The 9,904-nt window shown below is 51.6% G+C and overlaps 1 long non-coding RNA gene across 1 annotated transcript; it reads right to left on the reverse strand.

Moving 5' to 3' along the window:
- Positions 1-7,125: 7,125 nt before the first annotated feature.
- LOC128779186 (uncharacterized) lies at positions 7,126-9,238 on the reverse strand. The gene is made up of 3 exons (XR_008425087.1): positions 9,101-9,238; positions 7,977-8,039; positions 7,126-7,261 (listed from the first exon to the last, which is right to left on the reverse strand). It is a non-coding gene; the product is annotated as an uncharacterized lncRNA (long non-coding RNA).
- Positions 9,239-9,904: the final 666 nt, after the last annotated feature.

The raw sequence follows: 9,904 nt of genomic DNA on the forward strand, positions 1-9,904 counted from the left end.
ATTGGCGAGAAGAATGGCTTGGTACCTGCCCGTTCTTCCAGCAGCGAGCCACATATTTCCCTTTTGCTCCAGCAGGCTCAACACTTGCTGGGACACATAACTGGTACAGGCTGTCCCAAGGGAAACTTCTCAGCTTCCTGCAAGAGCTCACAGGCGGCGGCCACTCTCAAGTGGGCTGGCCACCCCTGGACAGTGTGATCTAATTTCCCTGACAATTATGCGATGGGCTGCATACGTCACTAAGCTTTTGGGTGAGGAATCCTAGGACAATGCCCTGTCTCTCACACACATATTATTGAAAAGGCTTCAGTAGGTTTGGAAGCCCCAAGGCCGATGCAGAAGCCAGGTGCACCTTCAGACTCTCAAAAGCCTGAGTGCACTCCTTTGTCCACTTTAAAGGGCTCTATTCCGGTCCCTTCAGAGCCTCACACAGTGGTTTGGCGATGAGCCCAAAGTTTGGAATTCAAATGTGGCAGTCGCTTGCCATCCCCAGGAATCTCCTGAACTGTTTCCTGGTGTTGGGAGGGGTCCTCTGTGGACTTTTGTTGCACCGCCTGCACCATAGTCAGCCTTTTCTGCTCAGGGACGCCTTCCCCCATTCTCTCAAGGAGGCATCCCTTACAGTGCTCTAAGAGAGGAAGGCCGTCCCCATTAGGGTCCTCGTTGGGCTCAGTCACAGGGATTGCCCTGGGAAGGCCCAGAGCCCCATCTGGATTTTCTTGGTGCAACCCCCGAGCCTCTTCATTTGCCTTATCTGACACTAGCCTCTGCTCATTGCTCATCCCCCTTATTGAAGCAAAGAATTCAATAAGGCTTGTATGTCTGTCCACTTGGGATGATGAGTGGCAAAAACTGATGCAACCAAATCAGTCATTTTAGCAGGATCATCTCTATGAGAAGGGTTTGAGGAAATTCCATACTGTTTTCCACAGTGGCTGCACCAGTCTGCATTCCCACCGACAATGTACTAGGGTTCCCTTTTTTCCACATCCTCTCCAACTTGTGTTTGTTGATTTGTTTATGTTGGCCACTCTGACCGGTGTGAGGGGGTACCTCACTGTGGTTTTAATTTGCATCTCTCTGATGGCTAATGATGCTGAGCATCTTTTCATATGTCCCTGGGCCCTCTGTATGTCCTCCTTGGAGAAGTGTCTGTTCAAGTCCTTTGCCCATTTTTTAATTGGCGGTGAGGGACAAATACCATATGATCTCACCTTTAACTGGAACATGATCAACAAAAGAAAAAAGAAAACAATATATAACTAGAGACATTGAAGTTAAGAGTAGTCTAACAATAGCCAGAGGGGAGTGGGGAGGAGATAGTGGGGAGAGGGGTTTTCAGGAACTACTATAAAGGACGCGTGGACAAAACAAAGGGAGAGGGTGGAGGCAGGGGAGGGAGGTGGGTTTGGCTGGGGTGGGGTGGAGAGGTGGGGAGAAAATGCAGACAACTCTAACTGAATAAAACAACAAAATTTTTTTTAAAGATTTTTTTTAAAAAGGGGGTTGAGCTTTTCCAGTTTAACAGATCCAATGTAGAAAACAGAGTGTGCGTCCAATAACATCCAGCAGGCTGGCCCTCTGGCCCTACTCCCACTGGAAGTTTCTGAAAAGGATATTGTCCTGCCCCCGTAGGGACTTTTCCTCTACCAAATTTGGTTCCTTGACCGATTCAAGATGGTTCAGGTGCACTTTCCCCATCCACTCCCCTGGGGCCGTGGGAACACTGACCAGCTTGCAGCAGTCACAATATCTAGATCTTCCTGGTCCCTCTCCTCAGAGCTTCTATGTTTCACATGCAAATTCCCTTTTCTCTGAGCCATTAACTTATTTTCTGTTGTTTTTTTTTTAATTCTGCATGCCTCTTTATAATGTAAACTCAAACAAACTTCTAGGTAAGGCATTTTGTCCCACTTACCTGATTTTATACTGTAACAACTCTAGTTACAGTATAATACAGCAACTTAAAGACCCATTCAGTGACCAGCGCTCTCCTGAGTCTAAATTATACAGGACACAAACAGAGCAATACTATAATAAAGCCACATACTCTCTAGGTATACACTCATAAATCGACAAATTAGCCAGAACTGGCCCCAAAGGGCTGCTTCCCAGAACGGAGGCTTTTTCCCCCATTCTACCAGATGGAGCCCCAAACACAGGGTACCCAAACCAAACTAGATCGGACGTCATTTTTTCAGATCGAGCTCTGTAACCCCGAATGGTACCTTTACCAGATGACCTAAGACGTGACCCCAGATTTTAACCTGAACCAGAAAGTGCAGTGATTCCATCAAATGTGAAAAACGATGAGAAGTGCCAGGGGTGAGGGGGAGAATCCCCAAGTGAAATCACTTGGCATCTGCTTGGGATTCTCCGAACCAAAACCCCGGGGCCTCTCAGCCCAGGCAGCCAATGGGACTCCCCACCAAATACCCACACTTCCCAGAGAGTCCCAAAGTGGGTCCCGGCGGAGTCGCCAAAATATGAAACCAGAGAAGACACTGGCTTTCGGGCTGCCCACCACTACCAAACCCAATCGGCAGCGACAGGGACTGAATCTTTATGGCGCTTTATGCACATGGCCAGCGATATGAGAACATGGCGGGTTTGTACCCTGACAGACCATCTAAATTCCATTTTAAAATGGCCCTTTTTATAAGGAGAGCAAAGCGTAGGTAAGGGGTTTGGAATTCAGGGAAAAGTTCATTGGATTACAAACAAACAAGTTCAGCATTCTCACCCTGGGCGGTGGGCTTTAGCTGTGTCCTAGCGGTGGGCATCTCACCTGGAGCACAATGGCTCAGACACCACCTGGAACTGGGTGTGGGCCTCTTGAGGTGCACAGGTGGAGCTGCTGGTGGCCTCCTGGAGTCAGGGTGGGTCCCACTACCAGTTCCTGGAACAAAGCTTTTACAGGCATTGATTATTAAGCTTATTAGCTATTACCTAAACTGAAATCTTCCAACTCTTAAGTCCCCTATCAAACAGCACGTGAACTGTGTGTAAACAACATGTGAACAAAGCGTGGACGGCACGTGATCGATGGAAACAACACATGGATGGCACGTGATCAGTGTGTGAATGGCACGTGATCCATGCATGGACGGCTTGTGAACACGGCGAGAATGTGGCTTGAAGTGGGGGGGGGGGGGTTGAGTGTGGCGTGAACATGGTGCTCGGTCCCCTCTCACCGTTCCTCTGGGGGGTTCTCTCGCTCCATGTGGAGGTCCGTACAGGGACTTATTCCCAGGCATAGATGTCTGCCGGGGTCCAGCCTTGGCGGGTCTCAGGGTCCCCAAAGGATGGACGGCACAGGCGACGAACGAGGGATCAGACACCAAGTTTGATGCCAGAGAACGGCCAGCCCTTGTGGGTCTGACCGAACTCTAAGGTTTAATCAAGCTTTATTTTTATAGGGACTTGTTATATGACATCAAAGGAACAGGTGCATGGCATGATTTCTCCAGCAGGAAAAGTTTATACAGAAATACCAAGGAAATTTACAGGAAGTTCTACAGATTTGTTCATACTAAACAAAAGTTATTTTGACCAGGAGGGCTATCAATCAGACAAGCACAAGTAACTACATGTTCAAAGTTCCAAATGGCTATTGATCATTTGATGTCTAACAAAGTGTTCAGAATTTGGCATAGGTCAAAAAGATATGCTAGACTAGTCAGCGGTTATATGTGAACTATTAAAGGGCCTATGTGGTTAGGCTTTCTAACTCAGCCATCCATCTTCCTGTCTAGGTTCTTTCTTTATGCACTTTTCAGGGGATGATCTTTGTATTTGTTACCTCATGCTTAAATCGTAATAGTTCACGTATTTTCCTTGCTCTTTTACCCATCTAGTTCCATCAATTATTATTCCTGTCCAAGGTATATGGGGGGCTGTACTAAGGGGAACATCTAGTAAAACTTTTCTCTATTTTCCAGGCAGATGGCCTGCCCATTGTCTAATATTAATCTTCCAATAGGTAGGGGAAGTAGGCTGCAGAGGGGTTATAAGGGACTTTTGTTCTATGGCCAAGAAATCAATTTGTGCAATTGTGTTGGAATTCTGCAGATCAGTGGACCTGCAATACAAGTGCTCAAAAATCCCACCACCTAGTAATAGCAAAGACATGCAAGAAGAGATATACAGGAAGTCCAGCCACAGCTGCCTCTGCTGTGCAGACGCATCTCATCCATCCCGACTGTGTCAAGGGTCGGCTGTTGGTGGGCTCCCGTCAGATGCCCACATGCCATTGCTGGGGCATTTAAAATTTTTCCTGTTTGCTGCTTTTCTAAATAAATCAGCTTGATTTTTGTAAATAGGCCTTGAACCCAGAGGCTTGGGTAAAATCACGCGTTAGTCGGGCAGTTTGTGGATGTTTCTGGATCTTCCCTACAGATGCCCCTGTCATCTGTCCCTCTCCGACCCTCCCTCCCACTTTAAGTTTCCACCCGTGTGGCTTGCTGGCCAATCGCTCCTGTGTGTCCCTTGGAGGTGCAGTGTCGGTGGGCGCCCTGGTTCCACTCCCTGGCACTGCCCATCTGGCACCCGGCACCTCTGGCCAAACCGGGAGATGTTTTGGAGGCAGCTGTGTATTCGGCACCGTTTTCCCTTTCTAATGGGGTGTCTCACTTCCTTCTGCGCCTCCTGAGGTGCCGCCCAGCTGCCCAGCAGCACCGTGCCCAGCAGGGGCTCCCTGGGCCGCTTCAGACCGTTCTCCTCCTAGCGCTGCGTCCGGAACCCCGCGTGGCCCAGGCACGGCTACTCCCCAAGGTCAGCGTGCAGCTGCCCACCTCGCCCCTCAGCCTCTGCTCAGGGTGGCCCAGCGCCGCCTCCTGGAACTGAAGCAGGGTGTAGCCAAGAGGAGGGCCATAAGAAGGGATTTGTAATGGGGTCCCGAGCTCAAGGTGTTCAGGAAATATTAGAAAAAATATATAGGATGTCCTCACACCCACAAGCCTGAGCACGGGGAAGGGACATATGGAACACAGCCATTCAGAGCTGTTTTGGGTAGCAAGAGCTTTGCAGCTAACCCCTGGCACGGTCATTTAACATATCTATAACCTTTAACTGGTTTCATAGATATGTTAAATAGCTGTGGGCACATTTGAGCCAGGGGGATGGGAGCAAATTCCACCTAAAATGTAACTGGGAATAAACTCCCGCTGGTTACAGTGCCTGCGTGAGAGCACGGAGATGATTGGCTCCACGCCATGGGGCCACACCTGCCCGGACTTACTATGACAGCCCAGTAAAGCTGGAAGAATACAGGGATGCTGGCAGGTGTAACTGGTGGTAGGAGGAGTCGGAAATGGGGCTGCAAAGGAAGATGGGCGCTGGGATTTAAACCTAGGTGTGGCAGCCATAGAGAGAGAGGACCACGTGGTTCTGAAGGAGAAGAGGGACGACCACGAGGTTTTGGGGAAGAAGGGAGAGAAACATGCAGCTTTGGCGGAGTGAATAGGAGAGGACCATGTGGTTTTGGAGTGCTTCTTTTTGCCACGCGGCTTAGGCAGCTGAAGAGACTTTGCTGGGAAGACAAGGGGAGAAAGGACTCTTGCTGGTGGGCTGTGGCATGGGCTGCCACATGGCTTTGGATTAACTGCAGATTGCGGCAGCCACACAACTGATGGTGCCGGGAGTCTGAATCACGGACTTCTACTTCTTTTCCTGAGACACGGTACCCCGGACTGGGCAGAGGGAGAGGGAAGGACTGTGCATCTGTGGGTATTCTAGAGGACTTTAATATCTTAATGAAGACATTCAGTCATTACTCTAAGTCTGTGTGATTTTTAAATGAATAATTTCTTTCCTTTCAACAGTCTCTGGCATTGAGAGACGTCTTTCCTCTGGCGGTGTGCATTTCGAGCCTAGTAGGTGTGTGTGTGCGTGGGGGAACCTCCAGAGACAGAAAGGGGGAATCCTTTCTGTAAAACTTTATCGTGAACCACCCCCCGCGTGTTCTATAACAGAATGGCCCGTGTGCTCGACTCAGACCCTGGGAGGTGTTCGGGAGAGGGACCCCCCCCACCCGCCAAGGTGTAACGAGGTCACGGACCCCCAGGCACGCTCCGCAAACAGATGTCCCCTGCAGGAGCCCCTGTCTCCGCATCAGGAAAAGGACACTTCTGTTTGGTAAATTATTACAAAATCAGCCTTCCAGCTAAAAAGGGCCACAAAACAATACCCTCGGGGGGGGGGGGGATGCTGCCAGATGGTTTCTTATTAAAAACCATGATGTTAAAAACAAAATAAAATTCTGTAACAACTCGACAGAGAGCAGAAGGGCCCCTCCCCTGGTCCTGCAGAGCGATCTCTGAAAAAAGCTTTCTGTAATTTCAGACTTTTATGTGCTCTACATCTCAGTCACTTTGGAAGCTCAGCTCAGCTCTGGTTTGGGGATTTCATGAGTGTGTTTAATGCCCACGTCTGAGTGTTTCAACCCAATAACTGCACCAAGTCGAGGTGCCTCCGATGCCTGTGGATGCCGCTCAGCTCCTGGCCAACCCTGCACCCCAGGCCTACCACCGACTCCTCGATGGGGATCTCGCAGTGCGGGGAGTGGACCCTGCCAGACCTCGCTTCTGACACACTCCCCTCTCCAGGTCTCTGAGTCAACCCACCCCCAGCTCCTGTTCACAGGTTCCTGACTCGGAGCACCCTGTTCTCCACGCTGCCTTCGCCATTGGACGAAGTTCAGGGTGACCCACGGTGGGGACTGTGTGCCAGACTCTTGGGCTCTGGGGGGCAGTTATGTGCCCACAGGAAGCCTCTGCTGGTTGGGCCGAACCCCCACGCCAGCTGCCCGTCCTCCAAGGGGCCCACGTGCAGGGCCAGAGGGGGCCTCATTCGAACAGCACGTCGCCAACATGCAGATGATTCCCCGAGGGGAATGTGCACCCCAACAGTGTTCCCTGCAGGGGAAGGGGGTCAGTGACCAGGCTCACATGGCCTCCCGTGCCTCCAAGGCCGCTTGCTGAAGGCTGGTCCATGGGAGTCCGTGGCCCGAGCTCAGACCGCCACACACAGGAGACACCGTCTCCCCAGAGCCACCTCCATGGACATACAACGGTGCCTGTCCTGACCAGGTGGGAGTCTGCCAGATCCGACCTGACCCTCGGGGAGCCCCAGTCACCCATCCGAAGACAGTGGCTCCCCCTTAATGTCACATCTGCATGGGATTCCATCCAGAAAACATCACAAGTGGAAAATAATTCTAAAACAAATGCTCCTCAGCAGTTCCACAGCCAGCCAGCCAACCCTGGGGATGACAACAAGGGTATTGTTAGTTAGTGTTTATTATTATTACCATTATTACTATTACTGCAATAGGACAAACCCAGGGCCCCAAAGCTCAGGCGACCTGGCCTCCTTCAGCCCCGGGAGAGACCTGCTGTGTGTGCACCCTGTTCTGCAGGGGGGTGTGGGGAGGTGCCCTGGACAGAACGGGCCCCAGTAGTCCCCGTCTCAGCGTGCTCTCTCCAATGCCGTCCTCCCGCCCTCCCCGCGTGGTGGCAAATCGCTGCTTAAAAAAAAGAAAATCCCAATCCCGGATGTTTTGGGGGGGCAGCGGGGTGAACGGTGAGCCTAGCCCTGAGTACAGGTGCAGGTCCCTCACAGATGCTGTACTGGTACAAACCAGAATGCTGTCTGCTCAAGTTCACTACCGTGTCTCCTACTCGCAAACCCAACCACAAAAGGACTATTTCATCATCTTCACCATTCTTGCTCCCAGAGACTGGTCCCCTGGGGTTTAACAGACAGAAGTTGTTAGAGCCATCGAAGCAGAAAGACAACCACTGGGGAGAAAACCAGGGTTGGGGGGGTCCTACGGGAATATGTTCCAAATGGATGCAGGTCTCCTTGTCATCCAGAGGCTGGGTCTGCATCAGGCCCCAGCTGCGACCTGGACATGGGGAGGGGAGGGTGCTGCCCAAGATGGGGGATGGGGGCACTTCAGTGTCACTACAAGTTACCAGGGTGGGAGAGGGCCTCCGTGGTGCCAAAGGGCAGGCACTGCCTTCCCCCGGTGACTCTGCCTGGAGGGAGGGAAGAGACGGAGATAATTAGGGTTTTTTCATGGAAATCAGCATTTATCCGAAATCAAAGACCGAGGATTCTGCACCATCTAAATGGGCTTCTGCCAGAGAACTAAAACATAAAAGACCATCGGTCCCCACAGCCCCCCGCAAAAGCAATTAAATTGTTCACCAAAGGGCTGTGAGCCGTCAACGCCACCTGCTTCCTGGGTTCAGCAGGGTGGTACAGATGCCTGAAACTGGACAGAGATGTGGAGTTCTGGGGCCTCCCCGCAGGCCACGGAAAAGAAGCTGAGCCCTGGTGTGCCTCCCCGGTGCCGGACCTCCCAGGGGATCACAAACCAGGTGGGAGTGGCGTTTCATCCCAGCTCTGCCACAGTTTGGGCAGCTGTACCGTAGAGCCAGGGAGTGAATGCCCTGAGCTTTTCACTCTGGGGTGGAAGACTTTAAGGAAAATGCTGTGGGGGTGGGTTGAAGTTGGAGATAAAACAGGCTTGTGTTTTAAAAAATCCTCAGCACTGTCCAGTGAGGAGAAAAAGGCAGACCAGCCACAAGGAGCACCCCCGTCCCTGTGTTTATACCCGTCCTGGGGAGCAGCAGGGTCCCTGAGAAGGGGAAGAGCTAGCATGCCAGGGCTGCAGTTCCTGAGCCTGAAGACTGGCCTCTGAGGTGATAAGCCCTCACCATGAGTCTACTGGAACCTCAGACCCGGTGTCCAGGGCCCATGGTCCACCTCAGACCATCCGCTGAAGGAGAGGCTGTGGCAGGAGAGGCCTGGGGAAAGTGAGAACTCACAGGGGCCTGGAGGGGACCTGTCCCACCTTCTCCCACAGGCTGGGAGTTTCCACATCATTTCCGAGTAAAAGCTCAGAAGTATGACCTGTGTCCATTCTCCTAGTCAATTCTGATCGCCCAGAGAAAGGGGAGCCCTCCTTGCTGTAACCCCACAAGGGACCCCACAACCAGCTGCATCACTGGTCCAGGAAGCCCCCCACGGGAGCCTTCCTCTGAGAAGGACTAATTGCTGACCTCCCCTTCTTCCTCTGGCCCCACGTGCGTACCTGGTGTGTCTGAGAGCCCTGGCCACACGGGTCGTGCACTCGAGTCAGGGACTGACTTTTCCCATTGCGATGCCCCTTGAGGACTTCCTGGCAGGGTGTGGGGGGCTGCACTGCTGGCGACCTGGGCCCGGGGCTGCCCTGGTTGGGACTCAGTTTCCTCCTCTGCGCAACGGAGGGGCAGGGCCTGCAACTTCAGGAACTCCGCCCAAATGGGAGCACCTGCAGGACGCCCAGGCTCTCTGTGGTCCCTGCCCCCTGGGGAGGAGGTGGGGCGGACAGGGGTGTGAGCCTGTGAAGTGGGCTGTAAAAAAAAATACTGAAGTATAACATACAGAAAAGTACACAAGTTCTAAGTGTACGGATGCATAAAAAGTGACCACAGTCATGTAGCCAACAATCAGGTCAAGAAATAGGAATTCATGAAAAAAATACTAACTCAGGGTAAAAATAAGTCAGCGTAATGGGTAACTTTGGGAGTTATCATCTGGGATGCGACACATCTGCTGGGGTGTTCAAATGTTCTACATCTTGATCCGAATGATGGTTATCATGATAGTTTACGTATATAAATATCATCTTGTACTTTTAAGATCTGTGCGTTTTCTCTACTTATTATAATTCAGTAAAAAATAAAATTTATTAAAGGGGGAAAAAAAAAGGAAACAGCTCCGCCTGCTCCCTGAGTAGGTGAGAGGGGCCAGAACAGCGGGGAACCATCATCATTCCCAGAGAGAAGCCAAGGGTCTGGCAGCGGCAGCAGCGATTCTGGGGGGGGCTCTGCCCTGCTCCTCACAAGTGTGTGGT

Source organism: Desmodus rotundus, chromosome 9 (assembly GCF_022682495.2).
Source record: "Desmodus rotundus isolate HL8 chromosome 9, HLdesRot8A.1, whole genome shotgun sequence".
Lineage (NCBI taxonomy): Eukaryota > Metazoa > Chordata > Mammalia > Chiroptera > Phyllostomidae > Desmodus > Desmodus rotundus.